Source organism: Silene latifolia, chromosome 7 (assembly GCF_048544455.1).
Source record: "Silene latifolia isolate original U9 population chromosome 7, ASM4854445v1, whole genome shotgun sequence".
Classification (NCBI taxonomy): domain Eukaryota; kingdom Viridiplantae; phylum Streptophyta; class Magnoliopsida; order Caryophyllales; family Caryophyllaceae; genus Silene; species Silene latifolia.
The window spans coordinates 47,579,910-47,604,050 of record NC_133532.1 but is presented as its reverse complement, the minus strand read 5'-3'; positions in this window follow the sequence as shown (position 1 = coordinate 47,604,050).

The following is a 24,141-nucleotide window of genomic DNA, read 5'->3' as shown; positions in this document are numbered from 1 at the left end:
CCCACACCCTCCATGCTAGGCTACCATCCTCCAAGGTTCTCAACCATTTCAGGTCGAGGTAGTAATCTCTTTCCATGGTAGGCACCAGGGTGGCCAAGGGAACATACTCAGAGGAAGCCTCAAAGGAGGCTAGCTTTTCAGCTAACCGAGTGGCAAAAGCACCACAAATCAAGTACCGAGTGGTAGAAGTAGCCATCAAAGCAAGGCTAGCACAGACCATGGCAAGAGCATTGAAGACCACCTTCTCGGTCCGCTCCGGGTTAAGATAAGCCACCAAAAGCAACAACTCGTGAGAGTTCAACTTACTCATGTCAGGCCTCTCATAAAGAAGGTTCGATATGGAACGAAGAAAGATCCTCAAAGTAACATGTTGGACATCATTAATCAATATGTTGCTGGCGGTGGGAGCTGACTTCCCAGAAAGGCAAGGCATTAGGCGGCAAACCCCGCACTCAACCGGAATGTCGCAGAGAGATCCCTTGGAAGGCTTAGCCAACCCAAGGTAAGAAGCAAAGAGGTCCATGGTTAGCACAAAACTCGTGTTCATAAGACGGAACTCAACAGACTGCCCAGTCGGCTCGTATTTAAACGAGCTCATGAACTCCAAGGTTAGAAAAGGATAGGTATGTTTCCGCAAATGGTACAGCCCTGTGAATCCCAAGGTCTCAAAGATATGACAGACATCCGTCTCAATCCCCAGGTCATCTAGAAGTGTGGTGTCCATACATCGAGTGAGTCTCATCTTCCGTTTCTGTAAAGCTACAAACCTCTCCCTCTGCTTGTAGTCCACAAAAACTACTGAAGGGTACTCTGGCACAGACGGTACTACTGGTCCGCTACCCTCCCCAACTTCGGGCTGAGAAATTGTACAAAAACGAAGGTAACTTAGATAGCATAAAAACGAAGTACGTTAAGAGAGTTCAAACTTAACTAATCAAAAGAGCTATGATGAATTTCATAGGGTAAGAATTGAAGTCAAAACAATAAAACTGTCGAGGGTAAAGTTTTCATAGGTCACTAGTATCAAGCTTAAAAGAGGAGCAAGATGAAGCGAGGAAGAAAGGTATGATCGGTAACGCTTATGATCCAAGAATAAGGGAACTCAGACCTCAAACAACAACATCCTCCTAAACGATTCCGAAAACTCCCCAGTAACAAAACTCATAACCACAACACTCCCAAGGATTTCCTTAAATCACTTACGTTACTTTATTCTATTCTATTCCAAGAAACAAGGTCTTAATTGTAACAGCGCTTTATCACCTCATATTTCCACATTCTAACACCATGAATTAAAACTATGTCCTTTAACTGAACAATTGGTGTCAACCATACCATTATCCTTCCCAGTTACTAAAACAAGCGCTAAGACTTTCCAACAATGTAGCTTACTCTCACTCTCGTACCAAGCTTCAAGTAGTAATCAATATCACTCACTTAAACCAACTAATAATCCCACCATCCAATTTCATCCACCTTAGGTCAAGTACTAAGCACTAGTATCCCAAACATAAACAACAAAGCCAGGTTCTATAACCTTAGTAACCAATGCCACTCACACTTGACACACAAAATCTACCAATCAAAAATACTCACTTTATCAAGGATCTAGGTATAAGAATCATCAAGTATGTCTCATCACACTACCTAAGTCTCTCCAACATCAAATCATCTCAAAACCAGGATTAAGGGTCAAACACAACAATCTCCTCAAAAGTCAAATTTCCAACCAAGGTCAACATTCCTCAAAAGAAAGAGTACCATAAAAAGGCGTTAAGGGAGGATAAGCAAGGAACAAAGGACAAGTTAGGAGTACAAGAGTAGCTTTCAAAGTAAAACAGAAGAGAGTTTAGGAAAAGGATAAGCACCAAGATATAAAGAATAAGGCAGATACACAAAGAATGAGAAACATCTTCGAGGAAGTAGAAGCATTCTTCAAAGGTTGAACAATTCTTCAATCCCCAGCAATAGGCACCAAATATTGGTCTTCATGTAGATAAGCTCACTGTAATTGATTCAAGGGCACAACAATTATTAAATGACAATCAACAAACACGTTAGAACCTAACAAAGAGCAAACACACTACAGACTACCGCCTTAGGTCCTTAAGTCTACCCATCTCTCATTCATTATTCAAGGTCAAGTTCAATTTAAATTTGGGGTACACGTGTGTGCGTCGGGAGCAACATATGCTCTGATACCAACTGTGACACCTCGCGATAAAGCGGAAAGTATAACTAATAAATTAAAGCGGAAATTTGTGAGATTTTAAAAACTTTTTATTGTAAGTTAAGGATTAACACGCGGGTGCCAAAAACGAAAAGAAACAAATACTACAATAGACAAATATAGGTTACTACAACCCAAGTCTAGAAAGCGGGAAAAAGATATCCCACGAATAAACATATAAGGGGTTTCTAAACTAGAACTAAGGTCCAAGGGTTTAGTTCTCGCTAGCCCACACGTCTTCCCCACGCAAGCATCTTCACAACCTGTCATTCATGTAAACATGAACGCCACAGTCAGTGGGGAGTAACTCAAGGTTCTCCCAGCCACAATATGTCGAAATGCAGGTAACAAACACTTAATTAAACATATGAATCATGCGACATATATGAACAATAAAGAATAAGGAGATATAATGAATAATCAAGATGAGATAGGCATATTACTTTCTTAATGGAATAGGTTTGGTAGGTTAGAATGAATATGCAATCAAGGAAATAGAATAACCAAGTCGACCAACCCATATTGACCGACTCAACAAGTGTAAGACATATACTTAGTATGAACTCACAAGACAACCATTTAGACTCCAACCTCTTGGTAGGACGACGATCATAATACGGTCCTAGTCTAAACCTGGATTCAGACTCTCGGGATGGACGTCACCCGATTCGACAAACGATATACCAATCGTATCCAAGACTCGAAACATGGCACACACTTGTAACCAAAGGTCGAGTAACCTCTAATCGGAAACATGGCACACACCCGTAACCAAAGGTCCGAAGAAAGGCGGAAGGATATCCTAATTCGGAAACATGGCACACACTCGTAACCAAAGGTCCGAAAGAGGAAAAATAACCCAATCCGGAAACATGGCACACACTCGTAACCAAAGGTCCGAAAGGGGTAAATAAGGAATGTCAAGTAGTCACAAAATTTAAAACGTCACACTTGAGTCACAATAAGAATAAGAATGATAATGCAAACATCATATGACACGGGATCATAAATGTCACATTCATACTCATGGCTTGCATCTCACCATAAGTACGGATGGGAACATTAATCCCAACGATCATATCGCAACTAGAGGGCTTATAGCTCACTCCTAGTATCCGATAGGACCAAGACCCTCACAACAGAACCATACGAGGCATTATCAAGAATATGATTCTTCATAGGATAACCATTTAATAATAAATAACTCATAGTTGTCTTATAATATTAAATATTCCATTTCATAATTTAACATGCTGGTTAAATAAAATATACCAAGTGATAATGAATAATTTACGTTATATGAAATATACGGGATAAAATGTGACCAAGTCCAAGTGACTCATTTATGAGCCCAATAAACAAATTATAAGGAGTCCAACAATTAAATCACATTAAGCCCAACAAACAAGATATGTTAGACCCAACTTAATACTCGTGTAAAATTCAAACATATAATCACGTGAGACCCAACAATTTGATCATGTAAGACCCAAATAAATTGTCATGTGAAGTCCAATAATTAAATCATGTGAAATTCAATGAATGGACTAGGATAAGCCTAATTAAATAAACATGTAAAGCCCAATAAATAAGATGTGTGAAAGAGCGATAATTAACGGATTACTTATATAAAACACGAGACGGGAAATAAATAATATTTTAATTAAACTAAACTAGCGCCCAACAATTTATAACCATGACTAGCCCTATTAAAATGTCATACCACACCTATATGGCCCAATAACATATAATATAAAATAAGCCCAATTTGCCACGTTACTAAATAGCAAGACGAGTACATGAGCATATTTGAGATGGTAATTTAAATAATTAAGTAATGGGGTTTTATAAGTATAAATCATGAAAGGGAGGCATTTAAATGAATGAATTTAACGAATTGCGTTTTATAAAGACACGAGACGGAAATCGAATAATTTCAAACAACCAAAATTTGTGCCAATGGCAAACTACTGCCACGACTCAAGGGAACCCCATTTGGGAAACCCTTCTACGCCTCAACAACCACCCAAACATGGGTCAAACACCGCTCATTCGACAACCCAAAACCGTGTCATGAAAGCTCATGAACCACACTAGAAACCCGTACCAACCAACATGATTTCCTGCCCTGCAACCGTGCCCAAAATAGGGGCGAAACAGTCCTCAAATCTGCCCAAAACAACCCGATACAAGCAATGGCACAGTGACTTAAGACGGATTTTAAAGCAAAATTAAGACGGGAATCTCTCATGTAAGCAACCACACTCATAAGCATACTTGAGATGGAACCAAAACTGCTAATTTCGCATATACCCACATCCCATTTAACTCAACATGACCCCCTTTAATCGTCTAACCACAGTCCACAAGACCACCATTACGACTATTCAAAACAGTCCCGCAACTAAGACTATTAACCACCCAAGGACAGGGGACGGAACCGTCCCATTTTCGTCCAATTTGCTACGACGACAACTACTTTATACAAGTCGTCATCCAAGGGACTAAAGACTCGATTTTTCTTCAAGTAAACACAATAAGGGAGCAAGATAAACAGCATACAAACATACATATGAAATAAACGATTCACATAAACACATAATCTCGACATAATGTCGAGTAACCTATCACCGTTACCTCATAACTTTCTCAATGAGCACGATTTCCGACTCAAACATCTCCGAGTCTTCAAATCCTTCATCAAAGGACAAGAAAACGGGATAAAGAAGCTAAAAGACGACATTTTTATAAGGCGGCGAAAAACAAAACCACTACAAAAACGAGACTTTAATACCTTAAAATATGAAGGAGGAAGTAAGGAGAAGAATGGTGCAGAAATTAAGAGGAAAGGTCGAGAAATGGCGATGAGATCTTGGTTTGTAGCTCGGCCAAAAATGACATTGTTTGCTCTGGTTTTGTTGCTGTCGTTGCTGTTTGTTTTTCGCAAAGAAAGAGAAGAAGAGGAAATGAGGTGTGCATTGTGCAGGTGGGTCACGGTTAAGACCACAAAATGATATACATTAACATATATAATAATAATAATAATAATAATAATAATAATAATAATAATAAGGGTGTGGGAGCCCAGATTGTCTCTCGGCTCCCCACCAATTTCATGTAAACTTTTATTTTTATTTTAATGAAAGCTGCGCGATAATAATAATAATAATAATAATAATAATAATAATAATAATAATAATAATAATAATAATAATAATAATAATAATAATAATAATAATAATAATAATAATAATAATAATAATAATAATAATAATAATAATAATAATAATAATAAATAATAATAATAATAATAATAATAATAATAATAATAATAATAATTATAATAGAGATATTTAAAAGTAGAGTGTTGGATGTTAGGTGGGTGTGATGTGTTGTCGAAATCTAGTTGGTCCGGATCAAAGTAAGTACAAAGTAAAATGTGACGGTCTATAGCTAGACGGAAATTAAGACGGAGATTATTATTACTGCTGTCACTATTATTATCCGACCAAAATATGTATACATTTATTCTTATATAAATTATGCATCAAAAATATAATTTAATAATACGTATTTTATTTTTATAAAAATGAGCTTTTATATAATACATTTATAAAAATCGTATTTGACATAAAATTAGTTAAATTAAATAATTCAAAAATATGAAATAAAGTAATCGAACAGTTTAATAAATTTAAAATGTCAAAATGGAAAATTCGCGGGTGTTACAGAGCATCTCAGACGGTCTCTATAGCTGTGAAAATTCTAGCATAGATAACATGAATTATTCAGCTACTACGACTGTCAACACATGGCTTAAATACGACTCCATATATGCTTGAAAAGATGTAAAACATTCATGTATGCTCATAGAAAAGACAACTAAGTACACCATCATAGACAATCAACATTATGAGTAAACTTCTCAATTCCCATAGTCAGACGGTCTCTACAGCTGTAACAATTTTTAACATATTTAGCAAGAATTAACATTGCTACTACTATATCAAAGGTTTAACTCCTAAACATGTATTCATATTCAACACAATCTCAATTATAGAAGACGAATTTCAATTTGGGGCACTTTTAAGACGGAGTTTTAAGGCAAATTTTGAGGTGAAAATCACAAAATTCGGCTTCCCACATGATATAGACAACATATACTACTCAATTTCATCACTCAATCATGTAAAAGAAACCCAAAAATCAATTTGATTTCGAAAACCCTAGAAAATTCGCCCCCAAATTTTGCAATTTCCATTCAATTTTAGCACAATAGACAACAACAATCATAAGAGGGAAGCATGTGGATCATATTACAACAATTACAAGCAACTTTTCTTCCATATAAACCGAATTTCAGATTATTCCACCATTCCAATTATTTCTAAGTGATGAAAACATGAAAATAAGAAAGAAATTCATACCTTGCTCGATTAGGAAGTGAAAGAACGAATCAAAGCAATGAAAAATAAGGGTTTTATGAAAGAAGAAGAAAAAGTATGAAGAATAAGGGTTTTATGAAACCCGCGGAAGTCACTGTACTGTAGCCTACTCGATCGAGTGCCTACGGTACTCGATCGAGTAGGCGCTATTTCATCGAGTAATCGTAATAAATTCCTACGTCTCGACGTCATAGCTTCCTAACTAGATCGAGTGCGGTCTACTCGGTCTATTAAGCACTTGCACTCGGTCAAGTAAGATTAAGTACACGGTCAGAATTACGAAATTAACTGAAGGTTCCTGCAAAACAATATCACGTGTCGATTCCAAACCAAGTTCGGAAGTCGTCACTGGTTATCGTACTCGTTCATATTTTACCATTTCTAAACAAATATATCATACGGTCTTACCAAATAAGATGCACATCGCATTATTCTATCATGAACTTCACTCAACACGATTTACCTGCTACCGAATCCTCCACGTATGCAACTATCTCATTATATCATGTCTAAATTGGTTTTACCACATTATTAACAAATTTATACTCACACTATTTGAAACACATAATTAACGACAAATTCCATGTATTGTCCAAGTGTATTTGTAACACCCCCATACTCCAAGTGCCTTACCAGGACCACTTAAGGCATGGAAGTACTACCATCTCGGTTCCCCGAGGCAATGATAATCATAAGACAATAAAGAAACGTACTTTAAAAGTAAATATAGTTTAAGTGATTACATGATCAAAACAAAAACTGCTAAACTGAAATACAACATTCTCAGACGGTCTCATCGCTAAAACTATCAAAGCTATGAAACATCATCGACACAATGGAGGACTTCTAATCGCCACGTGATGACTCATCCCAGCTATCCCATACGCATCATATCATACCTGCTCAATAACTGCTCACCACCCCCGAATGGATCACCACAGTTTTTAAAACATTTAAACGGGGTCAGTACTAATCACACAATTTATATAAACCAACAACACAGTAAACAAGCAGCTCACACGGTCACACACACAATCACACCCACTCCAATCAATCTCCGTCATCAATCGTCCACCGGACCTACCTCGCTGATGGGGGACCGCAGCCGTTCCCACCTAAGCCCCGCTCATCATACCGAGCGATAACCCTGTCCCATTAATGTGCACATCCCCTTCCGTGGCGGGTTCCACGAAGGGCGAAACTAGGGCGTGAAGCCACTCCCGCAAGTAACTCCACTCAGCCGAGAACGCATCTCGAGAACCAGAGACAAACAATCAGCAATCACAATACAACATCAACAACCGTCTGAATCAATCAACAATATACAATCACAACCGTCTGAATCAATCAACAATCACGAAATACAGCACAATCACCACACATTATGTAATTAATACTGAGTAGGGAAACCCTACCTGGAAAGCAACACAAACATCAGACGATCTAGCAGCTGTATCAAAACCTTTCCTCTACGAACCCTTCTCCTATACACATAATCATACAATTATCACCTAATCAACATAACCCTCCCAAAACTACCCAATTAGGGTTTTAAACAAACTCAAAGAAATAGTATAAAATTGGTATATAGATCTTACCTTTGACGCAAGGAACACTATGATGCAAAGAACAAGATGATCCGACACTCCTAGCCTTGGGGATTTGCCAACAACGCGACGAGAGAGAACTACGTAACTCCTTTTTCTTTTGAAGGGTTTAGAAAGGTTAAAAGTGATTAAATAAATTGACGGAAACCTTTTATATCAAACTCGCGTTATTAGCAAAACCCGTCAAAACATTCCCCGTAAACCGACTACTCGATCGAGTAGCTAAGGTACTCGATCGAGTGCCCCCTTACTCGATCGAGTATCTACGTTACTCGATCGAGTACCCAACAGGTCAGAAACTATTTTAAAACGCAACACACCCTTACTCGACAGAGTAAGGCCTACTCGATAGAGTACCCAGAGACTCATAAAACCGTAGTATTACAGTCTTCCCTCCTTAAAAAGAACTTCGTCCCCGAAGTTCAACCCATACATAAAAACAACCATACTAACTCGACCAAGACACAACAACATAACTAAGAACTCAAGAACTCGACCAAACATAAAACATGAACTCTTAACACCCACTCCACCAACTATGTTTACTTCCTTAACATGACTCACGATATCGTATCCATCACATATATATCTCTCACAACACCAACTCCATACATAACCAACTACCATCCTCTAACGCTGCTAGCTCCATAATATCATCCACTATCAAATCCAAAATCAAGACACTCATAGACATCAAACGGAATGTTACATTCTACCACCCTTAAAAGGAACTTCGTCCTTGAAGTTTACTAACACTCATAAACATCATCATCCAATTGTCAACACTGGTGAAATATTCTCACACTCCTAAACATCGAACTACTACAAGCACGGTCATGACCTTTAACAAAATTAACCACAACACGAATCAACCTTTTATTCGACATCAAGACTCAAACTTCCAAATATATTACCATATGCACACCCATCAAAATCTCTTTTATCGCATCCTACTCCTCTTAAGATAAATGTTACGTCCTCGTAACTCGCTAATACTAAATCCCAGATATATCTTGTCATTATCCTCATCACCACCGCATGTCAAAGATAACCACCTATAATCTAAACACTCGACATGCACATATCCAAGGCTCTCTTACTTAAACAACTCTCATACTTCACTTCACTCGTCACACCACCTAACCTATACCACAAAATCCTTAGCTTAACCCAAAACTTCACTTGTTCCCTATTACCGCAACATGACACACCTCTCTATATAAACTATATAAAACTCTTATCGCCAAAAGCATAACTCACGATCCACACTTTTTACGTACACTCACACTAGATCCTCAAGTTCCTTTCTTCCATTACCGCAAGACTCATACATAACTTAACACGACACTAATTACTCAACACCCTACACTCATTGTCCCAACAAAGGATTATGAACCACCTGCATATATCAGATCATGACTATAACTACTGATGCCTCAACTTAAAACAAGATCAAAATTACTGTATCAACTTCTCACAACTGTGTCCCATCAACAGAATGTCACTATACCATGACAACAACGAAAACATGTACAACTCTCTTTCATATCATACTCTACCCTCATTCCCAAACTTAACTTGGTAAAGAAAACATCAATAAACAAAACAACTGTCTATCCGTACAAACTGAAACTCACAGGAGGCAACAGCAAACAAAACAACAATCTATGTATGACTGGTATGTACTTTTGAAAACTCGTATCATAATCATCCCGCCTACTCCACTACAACCGGTGACGGCATCGCAACACCGCCACCAACAGCCACACCGCAGTGCGAAAATACCCGTATCACAACACTATGTACCATGCCCGGATCACCACCCGAGGCACAACAATCACATCGATAGACATCATAACTGCATACAACTCCCATAAACACTGACTCAGAATAACTTCTCAGACAAGAAAAACTTACTCAAATCCACTTTACTAAATCATAACACAACATATTTTATGAATTAAACAGATAATAACCTCGTGAATATCATCCCCTTACCATATCACAGATTGACATGTATCATGAATACATACAAGTATAACCAGTCATGCCAGATCACTCAAATTATTACCTTTTTGAATATCATTCAATTAGATTAGCGTACCTAACATGCATTACAGAACATTCAAATAACAACTTTATGATAATCACACCATACCACGTCTTGTGAAGTCAAAACCTCACACAAACATTTATATATCACAGACCCGTAATCACATCCAACCAGTCAATCCTGATCACGTAAGTTACCACCAGATAAAAGTTACCTCTCACCCGAGCTTAATTCGTATGCCCCTCATAACACATTCTCTTATTCGCATAACCATCACCTCATGCCAAATATAACCATACCATTAATCGTTTATATTCAATTTACGAATTAACTACTTAATTCACCTTAGCCATTATTATTTAATCCGTATTAAATAATTATCTCAACATCGCGTTTGACTAATTATTAGTCAATAACTCCGACTAACCGCTTAGTCATATTAGGCATCAACATGACTGTATTTTTATACCGTCACATCTCTCAAACGTATCCTATAGGTGTGACTTTTAGGGACCAGTTGATCACCGCCATCAGTATGACAATAACGTCAAACTTATCTAGCAAGCCAACCGTTATTGATAAACGTGGACCAACTGATAATAATACAAAAGTATACCCTTTGATCCTTTTAGAGATTTATATGTCATTGCACTAACTGTGGAGGACACCAGTCCCAACAAGCTCCCACTTGTCCGTACAAGTGTATGTGCAATAACGTTATCCGCACTAACTGGAGGACACCGGCTCCAACAAACTCCCACTTGTCCGTACAAGTGTATGTGCGATAACCGATTCTCATATCCATTTAAAATTTCTCCCACTCAATGTAAAACAATTTGCAGATATCCGCAAAGGTCGTATTTTACAATCGATCTGTATCAAGAGTGGTTTCCCCGACTAGAGAGTAACTTAACCGATAAAACGAATTCGTATTCGAGCATGGCCATGCATTTCGATTCTGACTCCTCGAGTGGCCCCGAGAAATATCGAGTACGATAAAGGCTGAATATTTCCTTCAACTCGACTCCTGCCGATCTAAGCACAGCATGAAATGACCCAGAAAAAAACTACTTGGCCCTCTGTTACGGATGACCGTGAGAAAGAAACCAAAGTCACCCAAAATCTGCCTTAATCTCAAGAGACAGTCGATAGTCAAAAGAATCGACTCTTAGGATCACCATGGAGGTCCTATCCACGACCTGGCACCGAATGTTATAAAACATTTAGGACTCCACGTCGTTGTCACAATTGTGTCCTACGAGATATTCGTATAACTCGCCTCTGTGATTGGTCAGTCAACCGTTTGACTTATGGCTCGTTGAACCCACCATCAACCAACGTCACAAAATAATTGCCAGAGTTATCAGCTCACGTGGGCAATTAAGGACCAAAAATATAATGTTTGTTCAGTTCACTTTATGGTGTTCAAAATTGTCGTACAACTCCACATGAAAAACAAAATATATAAATATCAAAACGATGATGTCGTATAGAGTACACAAGAAAATGAATCTAATCCATAAAAGAGTACTACAACTCAGGAACACATTTAATTCCCATGGAATTAACATGCCCTTCATGCTTGTCTTGTCATAATGGTTTAGTGAGAGGATCTGCTATATTATCATCTGTAGCAATCTTTTCTATCACTACCTCCTTTTGCTCCACGTAATCTCGGATTAGATGAGCTTTCCGTTGTACATATCTAGACTTGTTGCTAGACTTAGGCTCCTTAGCCTGGAAGATGGCACCTCTATTGTCGCAATAGATGGTGATCGGGTCATTCGAACTAGGCACTACAGATAGTCCTTGTAAGAATTGACGCATCCATATCGCTTCCTTTGCAGCTTCAGACGCGGCATAGTACTCGGACTCGGTCGTAGAATCTTTGTAACACTTTGTTTGGAACTCTTCCGGTGATGCAGCGCCATTAAGAGTAAAAACGAATCCAGGACCGAGATTTCGAGTCATCTCGATCCGTTTGGAAGCTAGCATCTCACAGTAACCGGTTGCGCATAGCTTTTGATCGCCTCCATAAGTCAATGCCCAATCTTTAGTCCTCCGTAGGTACTTAAGAATGTTCTTGGATGACCATCCAATGTGATTCACCGGATCTTTGTTGGAATCGACTTGTCATACTCAATGCATATGCCACGTCTGGACGTGTGCATATCATGGCATACATGATTGATCCTATAGCCGAAGCATAAGGAATCCGGGTCATGCGCTCTTTCTCTTCCGGTGTCTCTGGTGCCTGAGACTCGCTCAAATGCACCCCTGGAGCCATAGGAAGAAACCCCTTTTTGGAGTTAGTCATGCTGAATCTCTCTAGTATCTTGTCTATATAAGACTCCTAACTAAGAGATAACATCCGACGTGATCTATTTCGATAGATACGGATGCCCAAAATTCTTTGTGCCTCACCCAGATCTTTCATCTGGAAATGGTTCTTCAACCATACTTTTACCGAAGTTAAGAGAGGTATGTCATTCCCAATCAGGAGTATGTCATCAACATACAATATTAGGAAGACAATCTTGCTCCCACTCGACTTGACATATAGACATGGTTCCTCGACCGATCGAGTAAATCCATTCTCTTTTATCACTTGGTCGAAACGATGATTCCAACTCCGAGAAGCTTGCTTAAGTCCATAAATGGAACGCTTAAGCTTGCACACTTTCTTAGGATGTTCAGGATCGATGAAACCTTCGGGCTGTACCATGTACAACTCTTCCTCCAAATAACCGTTTAAGAAGGCGGTTTTCACATCCATCTGCCAAATTTCATAGTCATGAAAAGCGGCAATCGCTAAGATAATCCGAATGGAACGCAGCATGACTACGGGTGCAAAAATTTCATCGTAGTGCAAACCTGGGACTTGGGTGAAACCTTTAGCAACTAGTCGTGCTTTATAGATATCTTGTTGACCTTCCACAGAATGTTTTATCTTGTAAAGCCATTTGCATTTAAGGGGACGAACCTTAGCAGGCAAGTCAACAAGATCCCATACGTTGTTCTCATACATGGAGTCCATCTCGGATTGCATGGCCTCTAGCCATAGCTTTGAGTCGGAACTAGTCATGGCACCTTTATAGGTTGCGGGTTCACTACTCGTTAAGAGCAGAATGTCATCTATGTCATGTTCCTCGACCATACCAATGTATCTGTCCGGAGGAATAGAGACTCTACCCGACCTCCTAGGTTCCTCAGGAATACCAACTGCAGCCGGGATTGAAGGAACTGGTTGTAACACCCCGGTTTATGAAGGAGCCTTTGGCAAGACATTCCCTAATAAACCGAACTGTTACCATCTCGGTCTCCCGAGGTAGTGAATAACAAATTAAACTCCAAGGCAATTTATTTAACATTTTAACTTAACTATTACAAATTCTCCTTTTAAATTAAATTACAAGAACTGACGTAAATAAAAGTGAAGTAAATAAAAGTGAAGTCTTCTAAATGATGAACTAGCCACTAGGTCATCTGATCCAGTGTCTCACGCCCATCCAGCTCCCGTCCTATCTCATAAACCTGTCAAGTCTGCTCCCCATAAAACGGTTCATCACAGGTGTTCACGAATACACAGGGTCAACCACGAGGTTGAGTAGGGAAAACAATAAAACAGTAAATATGATATGCATGATACTCCGTCACCTCCATCTCCACCTCAACTCATCACACACAACCCTAAGCACGCCCACCATACCGATCCCGGTAGACTATATATATCGACCGTAGTCGATCCCCTTCATAGCGGAGGACACCAGGGCAAGTCTGCAGAAAGCACTGGGCCTTATCACAACATCACATCATATCTCATCATCGTCACCACCACACCATCCTCCAACTCCAATGCATATGCAATGCTCAACAGTAATCAATGCAACATGATATGTATATCAATGAATAAAATCCTGCCAGCTATCAAAATAATGAAATAACATAATCAACACGAACAGTTCAGTCAACCACACTCCAGTGTATGAATCATAACATAAATTACAACCACGCACAAGTCATCGATCACAGCTCGGTCACATGTAACACAACAACTCAACACAATTTAACAACACCGGTAAGTCAAGTGTATTTCCCTACCTCAAAGTGCCAGCAATTCCAATTAAGCAGTTAAGCAGTCCAGAAGGTAAAGCAATGAATTTGATTATCGATTCTTCACGAATTCGTCACCTAAAACAATTATAATAATTATAATTACTAACTACTAAATATAGTAATTTCCCAAAATAGAAGCTTTCCCGAAATACATTCCCGACACCAACTTATGCCCAACTGGTAACTAAAATAACCCGATTAGTCATTTGACCCAACTTCCCAAAATAGAAAGTTACTAAAGTAGAATTTCTTAGAATGGAAACTTTCCCGATATAGTAGCCTTTTCATTTTAACAAATCCGTCTCAAAATCCCGCTTCTAGTTAATTAATTATTATTTTATTTTAATTAACTCGGAACTAAATCAAATGATAATTAAAGGATTAAACGTCATATGCGATTTTAATAAAAACCCAAATCGATTATTTGAATAACTCAACACCCGACTCAAACCCGTCTTTAAATATTTTAATACACTCGGGAATCAATTAAATAAATTATTAGATGACTCGGGATTAAATTAATTAATTAAGAATACGATTCATTACAAATTGTAACGATTTAAATATGAAAAACCCGCTTCGAAAACAAAAACAACTCGATATACACACGTCCCCTTCACACACGCACACACACCACCCACAGCCACCTCACCACCGCGACAACCACCGACCCAACACCCACTCGACCCAGCCACCAAAGCAAACACCCCCATGGGTCGACCCTCGCCGGCGAGGTGAACCACGGCCGTCTTTTGGCCTGGTTCACAGCCGCGCCTTCCCAAACACCTCTCGTTCCCAACCTGCCACCACCGCAACTTTCCCCAAAACACTATTCTATCACCGTCATTTTGTTCGCCGCCAACCCACGCCCACATACACCGCAGCACCACCTTGTCGACCTCCCCCTAGTCGACGTTGGCACCACCCAAACTTACCCATCTAAAACTCGCCTGAAACGCATCTTAAACCCGTTTCTACCACCCCTGTCGCTGCCGCCTTTTACTGTCATTATCACCGCTCAAAACCACCCTAACCACCACCACTCCACTCGTCCCTTACCACCCATTACCCTTACCCCGACATCAACCACTCATATCCCCTCCCTAAGACACGACACTACAACCAACAACCCACGACATTCATATAAAACAGAGGAAGGAATTGCTCTTACCATTTTTCTGCCACCACCACGGCCACCACGGCCACCTAAGAACGTCGACGACCACCACTAGCCCTTCCTTGATGCACGGTCAACACTCACGCTCTCTCTCTCTCTCTCGTTTTGCGTGAGGCTTGAGATTGGATCTGAAAAAGGAGGGAGGCGGGTTGAGGGAAGGATTAGGGTAGTGTTTAGGTTAACTAGGTTTAGGGTTAGGGTAATTAGGCTAAATGGGCTTAGGGTTTAATTGGGCTGGACAGTTATTGGGCCACTCACATGTGATGACTCACATTTCGAATTATATATAAAACCGACTCAATTAACTTAGCTCGATACGACGCGAGTTAAATAAAGTAACTTAACATAATTATCGACTCAACAATTTGCCCGACTTAATTAGTAATATAATATGATAAAATGTATAATAAATAATATTATATGATATCCATTTAATTTATTATATAAAATCCATTTAATTTATTATATAAAATACGGGGTATTACAGTCTTCCCCCCTTAAAATGAACTTCGTCCCGAAGTTCTCTCCCGTACCCAAACCTCAAAAGGGTATTGTATATCGTACTTACAGACGTCACGCATTTCTAACACGGTTAACACACACTTTTGACACATTAATTAAACATGACAAACACGGAATGTTACATTCTGCCCTCCTAAAAAAAATAAACTTCGTCCCGAAGTTTAACTCATCATTACTTAGCCAACTAACTATAACTAACAACTACCTGAGAACACGAATATATATCAACTATATAATCATCTGAGACACTGTCATCTTTCCATCTCAATTCCGATCTCAACTCAATTAACTCGATAACCATGGTCGCGCTGGACCGCAAACGTAACTCGGTACAAAGGCCCCACAACTCATAACTCAATACCAGTAGTTTAACTATACTCTCCTTTTACACATCAACCAACTAACAGAAGTAGAAACAACACCTATAGAACTCATTTGCATAGGTACCCCACAACGAAACACCTACTTGGTCAACTATAATCTACAAACAAGTGCAATTTAAGCATTAAGATTTTACAATCCTACCCGACTAGAAACATGGTTACGTCCTCGTAACCTCTTTTCAATTTTCATATACATATGCAACAAAATCATTATCAACCACATGTGATAGGAAGAACATATGATAACAGATTGCGCATTAACGTTAAGGTCGAAACAAGGTTCTATTATGGAATTAGCTGGTTGTCAACAAGTAACATTTATTACTAGCTTATGCCTAACTTAAAAACACAACATCAAACTAAAGAATAACAAGAAAAGAACCAAGGTTTACACGGTTTCACAACTAACAAATTTGGTGATCAATTCTAGACTATGAACAAGCGAGAGCAAAATCAACAAAACAATTTAAGAACTTCTCACATTTGTAAACATATCACAGAAATAGATCTACCACTACTATCTATCACAAACACAGGACCTTATTGACACGTCCATTCAACCCTTTACTCACTCACTGGTTTAGGTCACGAATTAGGTCGATGAATTTAAGCAATCTAACAACATACCCATAACTCATACTTTAAATTATAAAAAAAAAATTGTTTGCACGATATCAATTTTGAAAACATGCTTCCCAATAAAAGTAACTACATATGATCTATGACAACGACAACATTACTTCCATATCACCCTATGTTCACATTTTAGCAACCATATCATTCAATTGTGTCCAGCAACTTAGTATAATTCATTCTCAGCAAAACAAGAGATATTGTATAAATAGTTTAAACATAACGACTATCATTTAAACCAATGCATATCATGTGAATCATCAAAGGGTTATCCTATTATAATTGTCAGCATAGTTATCATAACAATCTTCATGTTAATATAATTGATAGTAACGACACGAGAATATAAATATGCCAATTGTCGTGTTATATCAAACAGTTTCCTTTATATCATACCCATGCATTTGCAAGAATCACTTTAGTGCTTTACGACATTGTAATAACGAACATATTCAATAACAAGAATAACAACACTGTTTATTATCATGTTATAGGCTTTAGGTTCGACTGAAATAATTTAATACAATGAAGGCAATAAGTATAACTATAGGCACACAGACTCACATAAAGGACCTTAGGACTCAGATGACATCCTACATGTGGGAACATTTAGACATAACCATTACTACCGTTCCTGTGTAAAATATTTAACATCATTATTGTAAATATTCATGTGAGTACATTAGGACATTTAACGCCACCAAATTTACCAAGATATGATAATATGGTTTTATGTTTATGTATACCCGACCACTATACGAATATGATGAACAACAGAGGTATTACAACATGCCACAAAATATGCAAACAACTGGACTCGTACAAACATTTCACCCTCGATTAAGAATCAAATTAAGCTATCCAATTTTACTCATGCTACCATGCCAACAATGTTACCAACTAAGTCTTAATTGTATCACTTGTTAAGATATATAACTACTGAACATGCGTGCTACTATCATCATGTAAAACATTATAATTTCACATTACTAAGGCTCATTAATTATTCAAACAACTGTATGAAAACTTAACATAGAACGTACATTTTACAAGTCATGATTCACGTTGTAACTTTCGAAAATCACAATTAAATAACTGTCCAACGAATACTTGAGTTAGATTACTTTTTATAACATACCGAGAGTTAAAAACACAGGGGAAAAAGAATTATGTCTAAAGCACAAGAATTTCATTTCTAAAGCATTTTACAACTCAGTTGTTCCAAATAAGTATGTGACGGCAATTGGTTCGAAACTTGGGTCAGTTTGCAAAACGTACCATTTAATATAGAACATCAAGAATTTTCGTGGCTTAACAATTTGAAAACATATGCGAATCTTCTGATCGATGGAGTTGGAATTATGCAAAAATTAGCCATACAATTTAAATGAGGATTTTTACAAAATCATTGGTCAAAACATCACTGCACAGGAACTTCCTGACCACCGCCCACTAAAATATTTATTACTCCTAGTCCGTATATCATATAAGCATGAAACCAACGCCAAATGGACATTGACTCATGAGGCTATCTCTCACAAAATTTTCATCCATAGGGGATTAACAGAAAAGAAATGACAGCAAGATCACTTAGGGAGTAAAATCAAACAAACGTGTTTCAGCACTAGGTCATTCATCTACTATGTTCCAAGCTCTTACAACCACACTATCTATACTAACTCATCCTAACTTAAATCTCACACTGTATACCTTCGTAACATCTACCCCATAGAATCCCGTTGCATCTCGATCTACTCCTTAAATCTAATCACGATTGCTATGACTAGAAACATGCAATTCAATAGTGTTTCTTATTACTATCACAAGACTATACTAGCATGGCTTTGGGATCACATAACCGCATATCACTAGACATAATAGTACTATCAACACATCATTCAACATCCACCTAGGTAAATATCATAAATTCGCAGTTATTCTCATGCTTACGATTACCACAATCCAACGCTTCATTGATTATCCATCCAGATAAATGTCATAATTTCAGCACTAGGTCTCAAGGTATACATCAACTCGCTTATATCCAAGGTTTTCCTTCTAACTACCCCATTCACTCGTTTTCTCTTGGGTTGCCTGGTTCAAAACTGAGAGGGCAAAAGAGCACGCATTAAGGGCGCCTTCTTAACCGCACTGTGAGCTCCTAACAGTTTATTCCCAGGGGTTCATTTTATTTAGACACACCCTACGTTCATTGGGTTCATTGGTTTAGGCCTGAGGATCGTTCGCTCTGATACCACTTTGTAACACCCCGGTTTATGAAGGAGCCTTTGGCAAGACATTCCCTAATAAACCGAACTGTTACCATCTCGGTCTCCCGAGGTAGTGAATAACAAATTAAACTCCAAGGCAATTTATTTAACATTTTAACTTAACTATTACAAATTCTCCTTTTAAATTAAATTACAAGAACTGACGTAAATAAAAGTGAAGTAAATAAAAGTGAAGTCTTCTAAATGATGAACTAGCCACTAGGTCATCTGATCCAGTGTCTCACGCCCATCCAGCTCCCGTCCTATCTCATAAACCTGTCAAGTCTGCTCCCCATAAAACGGTTCATCACAGGTGTTCACGAATACACAGGGTCAACCACGAGGTTGAGTAGGGAAAACAATAAAACAGTAAATATGATATGCATGATACTTCGTCACCTCCATCTCCACCTCAACTCATCACACACAACCCCGGCACGCCCAGCCATACCGATCCCCGGTAGACTATATATATCGACCGTAGTCGATCCGCCCGCTCGTTACGGAGGACACCAGGGCAAGTCTGCAGAACCGCACTGGGCCTTATCACAACATCACATCATATCTCATCATCGTCACCACCACACCATCCTCCAACTCCAATGCATATGCAATGCTCAACAGTAATCAATGCAACATGATATGTATATCAATGAATAAAATCTGCCACTATCAAAATAATGAAATAACATAATCAACACGAACAGATTCATCAACCACACTCCGGTGTATGAATCATAACATAAATTACAACCACGCACAAGTCATCGATCACAGCTCGGTCACATGTAACACAACAACTCAACACAATTTAACAACACCGGTAAGTCAAGTGTATTTCCCTACCTCAAAGTGCCAGCAATTCCAATTAAGCAGTTAAGCAGTCCAGAAGGTAAAGCAATGAATTTGATTATCGATTCTTCACGAATTCGTCACCTAAAACAATTATAATAATTATAATTACTAACTACTAAATATAGTAATTTCCCAAAATAGAAGCTTTCCCGAAATACATTCCCGACACCAACTTATGCCCAACTGGTAACTAAAATAACCCGATTAGTCATTTGACCCAACTTCCCAAAATAGAAAGTTACTAAAGTAGAATTTCTTAGAATGGAAACTTTCCCGATATAGTAGCCTTTTCATTTTAACAAATCCGTCTCAAAATCCCGCTTCTAGTTAATTAATTATTATTTTATTTTAATTAACTCGGAACTAAATCAAATGATAATTAAAGGATTAAACGTCATATGCGATTTTAATAAAAACCCAAATCGATTATTTGAATAACTCAACACCCGACTCAAACCCGTCTTTAAATATTTTAATACACTCGGGAATCAATTAAATAAATTATTAGATGACTCGGGATTAAATTAATTAATTAAGAATACGATTCATTACAAATTGTAACGATTTAAATATGAAAAACCCGCTTCGAAAACAAAAACAACTCGATATACACACGTCCCCTTCACACACGCACACACACCACCACAGGCCACCTCACCACCGCGACAACCACCTGACCCAACACCCACTCGACCCGAGCCACCAGCAAACACCCCCACTGGGGTCGACCCTCGCCGGCGAGGTGAACCACGGCCGTCTTTTGGCCTGGTTCGCCGCGCCTTCCCAAACACCTCTCGTTCCCAACCCGCCACCACCGCAACTTTCCCCAAAACACTATTCTATCACCGTCATTTTGTTCGCCGCCAACCCACGCCCACATACACACCGCAAAGACCACCTTGTCGACCTCCCCTAGTCGACGTTGGCACCACCCAAACTTACCCATCTAAAACTACTTTGAAACGCATCTTAAACCCGTTTCTACCACCCCTGTGCCGCCGCCTTTTCGTCATTATCACCGCTCAAAACCACCCTAACCACCACCACTCCACTCGTCCCTTACCACCCATTACCCTTACCCCGACATCAACCACTCATATCCCCTCCCTAAGACACGACACTACAACCAACAACCCACGACATTCATATAAAACAGAGGAAGGAATTGTTCTTACCATTTTTCTGCCACCACCACGGCCACCACGGCCACCTAAGAACGTCGACGACCACCACTAACCCTTCCTTGATGCACGGTCAACACTCACGCTCTCTCTCTCTCTCTCGTTTTGCGTGAGGCTTGAGATTGGATCTGAAAAAGGAGGGAGGTGGGTTGAGGGAAGGATTAGGGTAGTGTTTAGGTTAACTAGGTTTAGGGTTAGGGTAATTAGGCTAAATGGGCTTAGGGTTTAATTGGGCTGGACAGTTATTGGGCCAGCTCACATGTGACAGCTCACATTTCGAATTATATATAAAACCGACTCAATTAACTTAGCTCGATACGACGCGAGTTAAATAAAGTAACTTAACATAATTATCGACTCAACAATTTGCCCGACTTAATTAGTAATATAATATGATAAAATGTATAATAAATAATATTATATGATATCCATTTAATTTATTATATAAAATCCATTTAATTTATTATATAAAATACGGGGTATTACACTGGTTCCTCCAATGGTTGCTCGGCATTTGGTTCTGAAATCTCCGACAGCTCAAAGGTTCTATTACTCTTCGCGTTCTCGAGAAACTCCTTCTCTAAGAATGCCGCACTAGCCGCAACAAATACACGTTGTTCGGTTGGCGAATAGAAGTAATGACCAAATGTTCCTTTAGGATAACCTATAAAGTATGTCTTGACCGATCGCGGGCCGAGCTTATCCTCGTGTCTCCACTAGACATAAGCCTCGCAGCCCCAAACCCGTATAAAGGACAAGTTGGGGACCGTTCCCTTCCATAGTTCATATGGAGTCTTGTCAACAGCTTTAGACGGACTTCGGTTAAGTATTAGAGCAGCTGATAGAAGAGCATAAACCCACAATGAATCAGGCAATACGGTGTGACTCATCATGGATCGAACCATATCAAGTAGTGTTCGATTTCTCCGTTCGGACACACCATTCAACTGTGGTGTTCCAGGTGGAGTTAACTGTAAGACAATCCCACAGTCCTTAAGGTGTTGATCAAACTCGTGTGAAAGATACTCGCCACCATGGTCGATCGTAGTATTTTAATCTTTCTACCCGGTTGGTTCTCATCCGATTCTCGGTATTCTTTGAATTTCTCAAAGGACTCACTTTTATGCTTCATTAAGTAGACATAGCCATATCTACTTAAATCGTCCGTGAAAGTGATGAAATACCTATAGCCTTCTCGTGCGGTGATTGACATAGGTCCACATACATCCGTATGTATGAGTCCTAATAGGTCAGCAGCGCGCATTCCAACACCTTTGAAGGAAATTCGAGTCATCTTACCAATGAGACATGATTCACACGTGCCAAATGATTGAAAATCAAAGGCCGAGATAGCTTCATTCTGTATGAGCTATTTAACGCGTTTCTCATTTATGTGTCCCATGCGGCAGTGCCATAGATAAGTTTGATCTTTGTCACCAACCTTTAACTTTTTATTCATTACGTGCAATATTTCAGTGGTCTGATCTAAAACATAAATTCCATTCATGGGGACTGCCTTGCCATAAATCATATCGTGTAATGAGAAAATGCAGCTATTATTCTCTATTACAAATGAAAAACCAAGTTTGTCAAGTGCAGAAACTGAAATAATGTTTTTGGATAGACTGGGTACATAGTAGCGATTATATAAAAATAACTCAAATCCGCTAGGAAGTGGATCACATATGTTCCCCTCGAGACGGCAACCACTCGTGCTCCATTCCCGACACGCAGTCCACCTCACCCTTTACGAGGGGTTCGATGTTTTGAGCCCCCGCACATGATTGCATAGATGAGAACCACAACCAGTATCTAGTACCCAAGTTCCGTAACTTGCATGGTTAATCTCAATCATATGAATAAAAGTAGATGAAGAAGAAGACATACCAACAGGAGTAACGCGACCTGCTTTTATGTCCTCATGGTATACAGGACATGTACGCCTCCAATGCCCAGTCTTGTGGCAATGGTGGCATTCCATGTTATCGGTCTTACTCTTTGTCATGCCTGATGAGGTGCTCGACTCACCAGGCCCACTCTTACCTGATCCCGACTTCTTAAACTTCGGCTTACCTACTGCTAGGTCTGGCTGAGCTTTGCCCTTACCCTTGACCTTGTTTGACACAACGAGAACATCCTGTTTTAGGCTCCCACTAAACTTCATGTCCTTCTCGGTCTGTACGAGAAGGGAGTGTAGTGCATGAGGACTTTTCTTCAAATCATTCATATAGTAATTGGCTCTAAAGAGCGCAAAACCATCGTGGAGTGAATGAAGCATGCGGTCAATCACGATGTTCTCACTGATCTTACAATCAAGTGCCTCCAGTTTCTCGACATTCTCAATCATGCTGAGAATGTGTGGGCTAACCGGTTGTCCCTTCTGGAGTTTTGCCTCAAAGAAGCGACAGGTATGCTCATAGGTCACGATCCTCGGTGCTTTCGAGAATTCCTTAGTGAGCGTGGTGAAAATCTTGTTTGCACCTTGGGCTATGAAGCGTTTCTGCAAATTGGGTTCCATTGCAAAAATGAGTACGTTCTTTATCGCACCCGCTTCCATGGTGAAATCGCTATACTTGTCGATCTCGTTAATTCCAGCCGTGGGGCCTGGGTTTGGCGGGATGGGCTCTATAAGATATTTGAGCTTCCCGTCAGCAATGGCAGCATTCCGT